The sequence below is a fragment of the Sitophilus oryzae genome, unplaced genomic scaffold (assembly GCF_002938485.1).
Source record: "Sitophilus oryzae breed Bouriz unplaced genomic scaffold, Soryzae_2.0 scaffold_85_pilon_pilon, whole genome shotgun sequence".
Taxonomy (NCBI): domain Eukaryota; kingdom Metazoa; phylum Arthropoda; class Insecta; order Coleoptera; family Curculionidae; genus Sitophilus; species Sitophilus oryzae.
This window is the reverse complement of record NW_022147483.1, coordinates 359239-372691: the sequence shown is the minus strand read 5'-3', so window position 1 is coordinate 372691 and position 13453 is coordinate 359239. Positions and strand designations below refer to the sequence as shown.

General features: G+C 29.8%; 1 long non-coding RNA gene across 1 annotated transcript; it reads left to right on the top strand.

Annotated features, from left to right (window-relative positions):
* The first annotated feature begins 10574 nt into the window (after positions 1 to 10574).
* Positions 10575 to 11716, top strand: LOC115890039. Its single transcript, XR_004051553.1, has 3 exons — positions 10575 to 10906; positions 11106 to 11417; positions 11653 to 11716. It is a non-coding gene; the product is annotated as an uncharacterized LOC115890039 (long non-coding RNA).
* The last annotated feature ends 1737 nt before the right edge of the window (positions 11717 to 13453 follow it).

The window sequence follows — 13453 nt, the reverse complement described above, 5'->3', positions numbered from 1 at the left end:
ACACATATACGAAATATAAACTTATGTTTTACATTCCCACATTACATCTTTTTGTTTATCAATAAGCTATTAGTTTATCCTGTTTCCTACTTTATAAGTGAATACCTTATTTATCTCTGGTTATAGGGCGAGATCATACAGGAGAGCATCTATAAAACAATGAGCTTTCTGTAAAGTAGTCACTCATTTGTAATATACCAACTACTAAATAAAACAATGTGAAAAAAAAAAAAAATGTTTATATTAAATGTTTAATGTAATTTTTTCCCGTTAAAAGGTAGCTTACAATTTTTGAAACGGTAATGTCCATGATTTGTATGAATTATTTTTTAATACTCATGGAACCTATAATATAACAGAAATAAATACCTATAATACAACATAAATATACACTAATTTACCTTTTACTGTTTAAACTTAACTGGTGCTAGTGTTACGCTTTTTTTAGCTTCATAGATAGTTTGTTGGCTTGTTACGTGATTACTTTCATACTACATTCATTATCGTCTGCTGAACGTCACATATTTCTATGCAGCTTACGTATTTTCAATTCAGAATATAATAGTTAAAACTTTCTTGTTATTTTGTTATTCTCTTGTTTTCATTTATATATTTTCGAACCACTTCTGATTAAGGTTAGGAGAAGAAAAACCGGTTGCGGTGATTGATTTTCCAACGAACTTCCTGTAACGTTCAAAAATAAGGGAAGAAATGAAGAAATACATCAATTAAAGTTACCTTATTATAGAAAAATTGGAGCAACGTTACTTTAGATATGCCGTTGGAGAACAAAAAACATATTATTTGCTGGCAAGAAAATTCTCCAGTTATCATTGACGCCGTTTTTTCGACCCCACTGTGTTATTACGATTAAATTGCTTGATCAAAATGTTCTACTTCGTAATGGGGTAAACTGGAAACATGCTGGAACTACCTATAAATAATTGGGAAAAATGAATTAGTAAAAAGTACAAAAAACATTCCCAAGTTTATACTCCTAGCATTTACGGGGTGAATTGCAAGCGTCGTCTCTCCGACTAGACGAATCTTAACAATCCCCCCCGTAAACGAAGGTACCTAGGAATATGCCGAATTCGTGGTAGAACCTTGACGGCGCCTCGCATCAGACACCTTGACAGACATCGTAGCTGCAGACAATTCTCTAACAACAACTCAAGAGGGCTAAATTATGGGCTGGCCAGTTCCCATAACGTCGCATTCCTCAAGCGCCAGAAAGTTAGGATTAGAGTCTACATCGCACGCCGCCGCGCGGATATCCAAATAAAATTCATTTTTGTTTTTATATAAATATTATTTATCGGAAGCGACCGGTGAGATATTAAGGCAATGACGTATACCAAAGGTGTATTACTGGTTGCCAAGTTTTCTATATAAATTTTTAAATTAGTTTTTTTTTTTTAAATATATACATATTACAGTTTTAACGCTTACAGAATTTAAAGAAAATATTTGCAACAAATCATATAACTTTCTTAGTAAATTAGTTATAAATCAAGTTAATTGGGTATTTTTATGATTATTAAACTAACGCCAAATGGCATTATTTAGTGACAGTTGATTTTAAAATGAATGTGTTCAAAGAAAGTGAAAAATACTTTGAAATTCGGTTATATTTTCCTAAAATTGTCTCTCATTTTTAAACTCCACAGAAAAAACTAGCACGCGCAAGGCACTGAAAGTGGAATTAGTGATTTAAACCATGGTGATATTGACCGTTTACGAACACACTGTTATATTTCAAAGAATTGAGACATATTCATATTTTTTAGAAACTAATAATTAAAATAAAAAAAAAAAAAAAAAAAAAAATTATTGTTTTTATTTCAAAAGTAAATTTGTTTGTACTTCACATCTTAGGTCGATGCTTCTACACATGTAATCAAATCAAAAAAAGGTAACAAAAAATAAGAGTCTTGCTAGTTCAATCCAAACACCAAATGCCAAAATATTATTTCATAACAGCAGAAGGTAATTAAAACATTAGTTAATAGTTTTTTGACCGTAAAAAATGAAAATATTTTACCATAGTATATTACTGTTTAATATTATTTGTAGGGAAGAAAGTAAATTTTAGCACAATGGGACTTAATAGCGGCCAAAAGCAGACCTGTATCGACTAAATATATGCTGGGGACCTGCTTAGCGTTCCCAAGGAAGTGACCACTCTAGGAACTGGATGATGCTTAACCTTGGCCCTGGTTTTAAGTAATGCATAATTTTATTCTTCGCTGATTAATTTAGAAAAGTTAGTTAGTAAGTTTTTATATTGTAGATAATTGATAGAATAGATTGGCTTTTACTCTTGCATATTAAAAAAATCTTGAAATCCCCTATATATTATCATTTATTACCCCTTTAGGCTATACATATTTATTTAAAAAAAAAAAAATGTTTTTTTATGATTAAATCATGTATCACAACAGGCAAAGCCAGTTAAAAACATCAGCTTTACTATGACACTATACTATATACAATAGTATACTGCTCTCATAAAAAGTGTAATAATATAGCAAACTAAATTTATTTTAAAATTGTTTTTTTTTTTTTATATATATGTATATTTTCCATAATATACAACTCAAAACAAAATATTAACATTTTACTTTCCCAAAAATCAAAAAAAAAAAAAATAGCAAAATATTTTTTTTGTTAAAACAAAATTATTTTTAATCATTAAATTTAATAAAACCATCTATCACAGAATGAAAAAGATACCTGCTACAACAGATATTCTCATAATTTCTAAGTTTCTAACAGTATGGAATTGAAAAGTATAAATCGGATTAACCATTTTAGAAAAAGCAAAATGTTTTTTTTTTTTTCATTTTTTTTGGAAACTACTTTCATATATTAAATAAAAATAAAACTTACTTGAATTTCTTCTACTGGCGTAGTTGAAGATAGACTACAATCTTTATAAAACTCCTCTTATAGAAAATCTTTCGTCTCCTGATGTGATTTTTGATGTTTTACCTTCCTGCCCCCAGCTAATTTAACCTATGGTCAATAAATACCTTCAGCCTCGGCCAGCTTTTAGACATGGAGGGTAGTAACTTCCTCAGGTACTTGTACTTGCTATGCAGGTCATTGAGGGCCGAACATCATAGTTAGAGGATGATCCAGGTCTCCTCTTCTGGGAAAGGATAAAGAAAGACACCATTCTCTTGTGTGATATTATTAACACGCTGATTTACTTTAAACGATGTTGAAAATGCTTTTTTACCTGAACAATCAATTACATCAAAACAATGGGTACTTACATTTTCAGTAGATTAAACAGGCCTTAAGGGACAGAATAAGCTCAAATAGTGCACAGAAAATTCACTTTTTCTACCAGAAAAGTCTTAAAAAACTTCCCACAAAGGAAAACGTCGCCCAGTCATGATGATTTTTTGCTGCATAAATAATGATGTGCCTAAAAGAAAATATATATTTAACAGAATAAATAAAGTGTTTATTAGATTTATAATGATTTTTTTTTTAAAAAAAGACAAAAGATTTATACAAAAACAAGATTTAGATTAGATCTTTGCAATGAAATCTCAAAATTTTGGCGACATTTTACAGACAAATTAAAGTATCTCCGATAGAGCTGCAATTTGGCATAGAGAAGAGCTTAAAATTCTCTATCGAATGGCCCAAAAAGAGGTATTTATTATAATATAATAAAAAAAAAAATTTCATTTTCAAAAAAAAAATCTCGTTGGTCAAAAGTATTTTAATTAATGTTATTTATTTATTGGTTTTTAAAATGCATTTTTAAAAAAACTTCACCATTTTGTCAAGAAGATCAGAATTAATTTTGACTGTAAATTTGGTGGATCATTTAAAATTTTTTTAAAAAGCATTTAAAAAAAAAATTTTTTTTTTTTTCACCATTTTGTCAAGGAGGTCAGAATTATTTTTGACTGCAAACTTGTTGGATTGGTTGGCATCACTTTATACTACCTATTTGAAAGTATAATTGTGGTACAGGGTGTCCATTTTCGTGTGTTTTATGGGGACAACCGAATTTACTTTGATTTTCGAAGGAAAGCAGGCTTTGCAAATCTTTTAATTATTTAGCTTAATATTTTTTGAATATTTTTTTTTTTTTTTTTTTTTTTTATTTGTACATAAAAAATATATACAATGAAATATAATCGGTATGGTATATATTCAGCTTACAAATACAACGTGCAGTAGTTATTAACATATCAATCGAATATCCTTCGGAGATCGGAATAGGCCTATGGTTGGATCGCTGCTCAAGTGGGCTGTGGATCTGAGCAATCTGAAACAAGAATAAAATATGAAATTGAACCGGTTGTGTTAACTGCAAATAACAATAAATACAATTAATAATTTTTAAATTCTGTAATTTTTACAACTAGAATTAACTAAAATATATTCTAACGAGATAACTAGTTTTAAGAATTAATAGTAATTTGAATTTTAACTTAAATTATGTAAAACATTTGCGTTGACTAGAATGTATGGTACAGAATAACAGAATTTAATTTTTAATCTAATTTTACTTAAAAAATCGTAGAATTAAAAAATGAGATCAGTGTGATCAAAACGAAGTGTTCCTATCGCAAGTCCGCATTCTGTTCTATATCTTCAATGGGGAATATACAGGAGGATCAAGTAAGTAGGAGTACCAATAACAGCTGCAGTTTTTACGAAACCATTACCATAGAACCTATAACGAATAATTGATATATTGTTCCATCAATCAAACAATTATTACTAAAACGATCCCAGCAGAAAAAATTTCTGAACGGCCTCCAAGAAATATTATTAAAAAATGTTTAGATGGTCTGTACTTATATTCTTGTGCAATTGTGTAACATAAGAATACTAGTACTAAAAGCCGAACTAAAATAAATTAACTGATTTCTTTCGAAAATCGACATCTATGAAAATAAGAACCCTTCCGGAACACAAACGGTACATCGGAGACAGGAAATTGTAGAGAGAAACAGTCACAGTGTGTATTGTATGAAACGTGTGTGTAAAACTATTTTATTTTTATCTGAAAGTATTACTGTAGATAATTATTGAGCATATGCCCCCTTTACTCAACCGACAAAGCGGTAGAAAATACTATTTGCCTGCATCGGTCCTAAAATATACCAAATATAACATACATAATATACATAAACTAAGTACTAGCTTGAGTAGCCATATAGCCATGCAGGTCCCCAATGGCCAAATATCAGAGTCAGAGGATGATTCAGGTGCCCTCTTTTGTGTAAGGATGCAGAAAGACACGGTTCTCTTGTGTGGTATTTATTAACATGTCTAAAACAAAACGAGATATATTTAAAACAACTCAAAACAAAATAACACTTTACTATTAAAGTTTAGCAACTTATATCTAGCAAAATATTATTATTACTCAAAACGTCATAATAAAAAAGGTTTTTGTCTTTTAAAGGCAATCTGGGGACATACACGCGTTTCTCTATGTGGTAATTGACTAGAAATGATACTGTTTAAAAAGAACTAATCTTTTAAAGGTGAAAGATTGTTTTGAACACAGCCAGTGTCGCAGTATTTGCAGTGCCGTGTTACCAAGTACCATTCAAATAAATCCGTGTCGCAAAAACTCTTGTCGCAACAGTTTTTCATACTCTGTAATGAACTTACGCAAACCTGAACTGATGTATTCCTAAAATGAAAAAGAAATTAACATTGTTCTTAACGGTTAATTACATTTTTGTAAAAGGATAGCACCAGTAAAATCAAAATTAAAATGAAACTAAATTGCAAATTAATTATTTACGTGTACTTTATTTTTTTAGGTTTATTTAACAACTTAATTCAAAAAACCAAACCTACTCAATAGAATTTTTTTCTATCATAAATATATTAATTATATAAAAATAAAACTTACTTTTTAATCCTTTGCTAATCTAGTGTTTATAAATACAAGATTGAGCTAAGCTATGTCATGCTATCCTCCATTTATCATAAATCTTTGTCTCCTGATGCATATTCAACTGCCTGCAGCTGATTGAAACGGCGGTCAAGATAAGCATCACCGCCTAATAACATAGAAGGTGGTATACTTCCTTGGGAACCTCATATTGCATGCAAGGTCTCCCAATGGCCAACATCAGAGTCAGAGATGTTCAGGTGCCTCTTTTGTGGAAGGCAGAAACACGTGTCTCTTGTGTTGTATTATTAACATGTCTAAAACAAAACGAGATATATTAAAAAACACTCAAAAAACATAATAAACGACTTTACTATTAAAGTTTAGCAACTTATATCTAACAAAATATTATCTTAATATACCTTATAGAACAAAAAAAAAAAAAAAGGTTTGTTTTTTAAAGGCATACCCGCGTTTCTCTATGTGGTACTACTAGAAAATACTGTATACAAAAAAAAGCCCTTACATCTTTAAGGTGAAATTGTTTGAACACAGCCAGTGTTGCAGTATTTGCAGTGCCGTGTTGCCAAGTACAATTCAAATAACTCCGTGTCGCAAAAACTCTTGTCGCCACAGTTTTTCAATACTCTTGTAAATGAACTGACGCATTCCTAAAATGAAAGAAGAAAAAAAAAAAAAAAAAAAAAAATTTAATTTATTTTTGTAAAGGATAGGCAAACCAGTAATCAGAATTAAAAATAACTAAATAAAAATTAATTCATTTTACGTGTACTTTAATTTTTCTAGGTTTATTTAACAGCTTGATTCAACAAACCAAAAAAACTTATACAAAACAGATTTTTTTTTCTATCTATAGATATATTAATTAATATAAAAAAAAATCTTTAATCCGTAATCTAATGTTTAGAAATACAAGATTGAAGCAAGAACAGTCATCTATCCTCCATTTTACATAAATCTTGCCGCGCTGACTGCATATCATGCTGCCTGCAAGATGATTGAACCCTCCGTCAAAGATTATATAAGCATCACCCGGCTAATAGACATAGAAGTTGGTAACTTCCTTGGGTACCTATATATGCTATGCAGGTTCTCAATGGCCGAACATCAGTGTTAGAGGATGATCCAGGTCCTCTCTTTTGTGGAAGGAATTCAGAAAGACACCGTTCCTCTTGTGTGGTATTATAACCATGTGCTTAAAACAAAACAAGAATATTTTAAACACTCAAAACAAAATAACATTACATTAAAGTTAGCAAATTAATAATTCTAGCAAAATATTTTTATGATAAAGACAAAATTTATTTTAATCATTAATTAATAAAAAAACATTCTATCCAAAGAATGAAAAACGAATACTGCTACCACATATATTCTCATAATTTTATGTTCTCTAAAGTAGGAAATTAGAAACTGATATAATGGGATTAAAGCATTTTAGAAGAAGCAAAAATATTGTTTTAGAAGCAAAGAAGTTTCTCCTCTCTCAAAGACAATCTCACACATTATAAATAAATAAAACTACTTTGAATTTCTGTACTGCACGTAGTTGAAGAGTAGAGCAAGAAGCCTTTATATAACCTCCCTGGTATAAATCTTTCGTCTCCTGAAATGTATTTTTGATGTTTTCCTTCCTGCCCCAGCTACCTTTAACCTATGTCAACGATAACCCTCAGCCTCGCGACACTTTAGACATGGAGGGTAGTAACTTTCTCGGGTACCTGTACTTGCTATGCAGGTCATTGATGGCCGAACATCAAAATTAGGGGATGATCCAGGTCTCCTCTTCTGGTAAAGGATACAGAAAGACACCATTCTCTCGTGTGGTATTATTTATTGACACACCGAATGATTATTCTAAAGTCCGTAGATAAATGCTTTTTAGCTGAAATCAATTACGTCAAAAAAATGGGTACTTACAGTTTACAGTTGATTAAATCTTGTATTATTATTTTATGGATAAACAGGCCTAAGGAAGATAAGTTCAAATGGGCACAGAAAGAGATAAACTTTTCTACCAGAAAATCAGAAAAATCGTAGAACAACTTCTCACAACGGAAAACGTCGCCCAGTCATGATCATTTTTTGCTGCAAACTTAATGCTGTGCCAGAAAAAAAGATAATCCACAGAAATAAGTGTTTATTAGATTTTAATGATTTTTTTTTTTTTTTTTTTTTTTTTTTTTTTTTTAACAAAAACAAGACCTAGAATAGATTTTTGCAAAAATATAAAAATATTGGCGACATTTTTCAAAATGGCGCCACGCATGGGCCACGCATGCGCCACGGGCGTTCTTCTTCTTTTTCATGTATCAGGGCTGAAGAGAACAGTAACCACAGAATCAAAGTAATATTCTTCTTCTTTTCAATATTTCTGGTCCCAATCATGTGCAACCACAGATTTGATTTAGATTTTCTTCTTTTTTATTTTTTCGGCCGCAGCTCCAGGACTATCCGGCCTGTAGATCGGACATTTATAATCTATGGCTAATTATTAGACTAAAGACAACAACAAAATAAAAGGACGAGCAAAACCAATAAAATATCTTTAAAAGATTTTAAATCAACATATACACGATAACGATTCGAAATTTCGTGGTCCAGATAAATATCATCGATATTTTACTCACAAAATCTTCGAGATAATGCAAATCTTTTTCGTTTACAACCTAAAGAAGCCAACCGTTTGATGTCGACGACACTCAATATTCAAGAAAAGTATCAAACTAGCTTTAATTTATGTCCTAATGCTGAATTTCTAGTTGAAACGCTAACAAGATAGAGAATTTAGTAAACAGTTTTCAAAAACAGACTGATTTATCATTAAATAAATAAAATTACGCCTTTGGTGTTGAAGATATTTTTGGACCAGGTATGCCTCACAAAAAATGGAATGTTGTAAAGGGATGAATAATTCTCTTACTGATTTATACAGACGAGATACGTACATTTTCTTATAATACTTAAAACGTGTCTAGAAATAGACCTAAAAAACTTATTATTTACGGTATAGCTTAGTAGAAGATACAGAGTGATTAACAAATTTAAGGCAGATGGGACAAGATTTAGCTCCGAATCAAACAGTTCGTAGCTAGTCGGTGTACATACCAATTTACTTAGTGCTAATATATTTATAAATGCCACACATTAATATTTCTTGTTTCTAGACCAAGATATAACAAATTGTTGTAACTGTGGTTGCGGAAAAACTAAATTAATATTGATGAGTCAAAGACAAGCAAAACCAGGTAGAGTATTGGAAAAAATTTTTGTTCACATTGATACAGTTAAAAAAATAAAACCGGGTTCTGCCAAGAGATGGTGGCTCAACTGTTTTGATATATTCGAATTGTGAATAATGCGCACGGAACTGTCAGACTTCCAATCTCCGCTCACAAATTGCGATATTCTAAGAATTAGCTAGCGAATACGTTGGATCAAGTGAAAACAAATAGAGAGAGGTAAAAACTACCTATATTTTGATATTTTTATCTAATTTTTATGTCTGAATCAACGTATACAAAAGAATACGAAGCAAATAAACAGACTGAGGCATACAAACAATGTAGATTAAAAATATATAATAATATATATTTAATGTAGATTTAAAATATATAAACCAATTTTTTAACAAAATTTTTTTCTTTTATGAGTAAATTAATTTTTTTGGACCCTTGCAAAATTTAACCGCTTTAACGAAGCGGCTTTCAAGGTACTCAGAGAAATAGTAAACGAAGTGATAAAATTATAAAAACTTGGAGAATCGTAGGAAATTTAATGTAGATTTAAAAATATATAATTTTTTTTTTTTTTAAAATTTTTTTCTTTTATGAGTAAATTAATTTTTTTAACCCTTGCAAAACTTAACTGATTCAACGAAGCGACTTTCAAGGCACTCAGAAAAATAGTAAACAGCGATAAAATTATAAAAACTTGGAGAATTGTAGGAAATTTAATGTAGATTTAAAATATATAAACCATTAAGGGCTTAAAATTTTTTCTTTTATGAGTAAGTTATTTTTTTTGGACCCTTGCAAAATTTAACTGATTCAACGAAGCGACTTTCAAGGCACTCAGAAAAATAGTAAACATAGCGATAAAATTATAAAAACTTGGAGAATTGTAGCAAATTTAATGTAGATTTAGAATATATAAACCATTAAAGGCTTAAAAATTTTTCTTTTATGAGTAAGTTAATTTTTTTGGACTCTTGCAAAATTTAACCGATTCAACGAAGCGACTTTCAAGGCACTCAGAAAAATAGAAAACATAGCGATAAAATTATAAAAACTTGGAGAATTGTAGGAAATTTAATGTAGATTTAAAATATATAAACCATTAAAGGCTTAAAAATGTTTCTTTTATGAGTAAGTTAATTTTTTTGGACCCTTGCAAAATTTAACCGATTCAACGAAGCGACTTTCAAGGCACTCAGAAAAATAGTAAACATAGCGATAAAATTATAAAAACTTGGAGAATTGTAGCAAATTTAATGTAGATTTAGAATATATAAACATTAAAGGCTTAATTTTTTTTCTTTTATCTGTAAATTAATTTTTTTTGGACCTTATATGGAGCTTTTTTGTAGTGATTATATGCAACCAGAAATACACGAAATTATTTTATAAATTTGGATGTTTTCTTATATGTTTCGTTTCTTTTACAGCTTTGATGCTAAGATACGAAGGATGATGAAGATCTTTTTTGAATGTTTTTAAATCAAGCAGAAAATCGTCAAACAGAAGGTCACAAAATCAATACTTCTCCAGAGTCAGCTCCAGTGAAGATGGTCAACATTTCTTAATGAGTTTTCGCTTTTATTATTTCTATGCGTTTAGTATCAACGTTCAATAAGCAAGAACTGGAACTACTCCTATCTAGATTACCCAATAAATAATATATTATTGATTACCCAATAAATAATATATTATTGTACTTGGCAACACGGTCGCAAATACTGCGTCACTGGCTGTGTTCAAACAATTTTCACCTTTAAAAGATGTAAGTTTTTTTTGTAATACAGTATTTTCTAGTAGTACCACATAGAGAAACGCGGGTATGCCTTTAAAAAACAAAAACCTTTTTTATTATTCACGTTTTGAGTAAATAATAATATTTTGCTAGATATAAGTTGCTAAACTTTAATAGTAAAGTGTTTATTATGTTTTGAGTGTTTTAAATATATCTCGTTTTGTTTTAGACATGTTAATAATACCACACAAGAGAACGGTGTCTTTCTGCATCCTTCCACAAAAGAGGGCACCTGGATCATTCTCTGACTCTGATGTTTGGCGATTGGGGACCTGCATAGCATATATGGGTACCCAAGGAAGTTACCACCTTCTATGTCTATTAGCCGGGTGATGCTTATATAATCTTTGACCGAGGGTTCAATCAGCTGCAGGCAGATGAATATGCATCAGGAGACAAAGGTTTATGATAAATGGAGGATAGCATGACATAGTTTAGCTCAATCTTGTATTTCTAAACACTAGATTACAAGGAATTAAAAGTAAGTTCTATTTTTTATATTAATTAATATATTATAGATAGAAAAAAAAATCTATATGTAATAGTTTTTGGTTTGTTGAATCAAGTTGTTAAATAAACCTAAAAAAATTAAAGTACACGTAAAATGAATTAATTTTGTATTTAGTTCTTTTTAATTGTGATTTACTGGTTGCCTATGCTTTACAAAAATAAATTTAATACCATTAAGAACAATGTTAATTTCTTTTTTATTTTAGGAATACGTCAGTGTATGTCCCCAGATTGCCTTTAAAAGACAAAAACCTTTCTTATTATTCACGTCTTAATCGACTTTAATAGTAAAGTGTTTATTTTGTTTTGACTGTTTTAAATATGTTTCATTTTGTTTTAGACATAATATGTTAATAATACCACACGAGAGAACGGTGTCTTTCTGCATCCGTCCACAAAAGAGGGCACCTGGATCATCCTCTGACTCTGATGTTTAGCCATTGGGGACCTGCATAGCATATATGGGTACTCAAGGGAGTGACCACTCTAGGAACTGGATGATGCTTAATCTTGGACCAAGGGAAAATCAGCTGCAGGCAGATGAATATGCATCAGGAGACAAAGATTTATGATAAATGGAGGATAGCATGACATAGTTTAGCTCTATCTTGTATTTAAAAACTTTGAAAGTTGTTTAATTATTATTTGGGTTTAATAATGAAATTTCCTACCTAAAAATATATATTAACAAAAAACATGTACTATATTATATTTGTGTAAAATGTATATAGTTAGGACAGGATAATATTAATTGTATATAATTTCTCCAAAAAAAACTATTTATTTAATTTCTACGGTTCTTCCTTGCAGAAGGAATATTTCCAGCATTTTCAAGTCTATTATCGAAGAAAAATAGCAATCTTATACATAAATATATATTTTCTGAGAAAAAAAGGTAAAAGAAACTTATTTAAAAAAAAGTAACGAAGAAAATTGTATAGTCTATTTTCTGTATAATCTAAATAAAAAGACAGTAGTTGTTACATGTGTATATATCTTTTTTAAAGAACAGACTGGTATATCATTATATATTTAAATGTATTAAGCTAGCAAATTGTTTAAGCTGTTTTCTGTGCCATTTGCCATTATTTTTTTTTTATTTATTTTCTCAATAAAAATGCAACATGAAAAAAAATCAAGAGATCGATCAGTCTCATCGTTTTTTTTTACGATAATTCATTACATATTTGTTTCTGCATTTGGTATGATTGCTTACAGGGTAAGCAAATTATTTTTGTACGCCCCGTATAGATTGTATTTGTACAGTTGAATAAAGCTATAATATAGTACTTGATATCGTTTTGTTTATTCCCTAAACACCGATAATTTAAACATGAACGTGAAGAAAGAACGTTAAATAAAAACCCAAAAAAATACAATTATATTTAGTTAGAGACAATGTAGAATAAGTGGGAAGGGGATTAATCACCGTGACCTTAAAGATCTTTGTGTCCCCCTTGAGTTATAACTCATACATGGGAATAGTACCTTTATACAGTCAAAAATAATTCTCACCTTCTTGACAAAATGGTGAAGGTTACGTATTTAAAAATGCATTTTTCTAAAATAAAAATTAATTTAAAATACATTTTCGAGCTCCAGGAATTTGATTTAAAAAAAAACGTAAATATCTCAAAAACTAAGAAAAAAAAAATACCTAAAAATATGCATTTCATTTGATAGAGAATTAAAAGCTCTATCTCTATGAAAAATTCGAGCTCAATCAGAGATATTTTCATTTTTCGGTCTAAATTTAGCAAAGGGGTTCTTACATTTCTTATTAGCCTAGATGCTTTTGAGCCGAAAAATTAAAGTATCTCCAATTGAGCTGATATTTTATATAGAGATAGAGCTTTTAATTTTCTATCCCAAACTAAACCAACTCACAACTTTTTATAGTGGAAGAATTGTGTTGCGAGACTTGGCATTTTTTTAGTTTCGATGTTTTTCATGGGATTAATTATTCTCGGTTCAAGCAGTCATTGTAAACAATGAATTTTTTGAAAC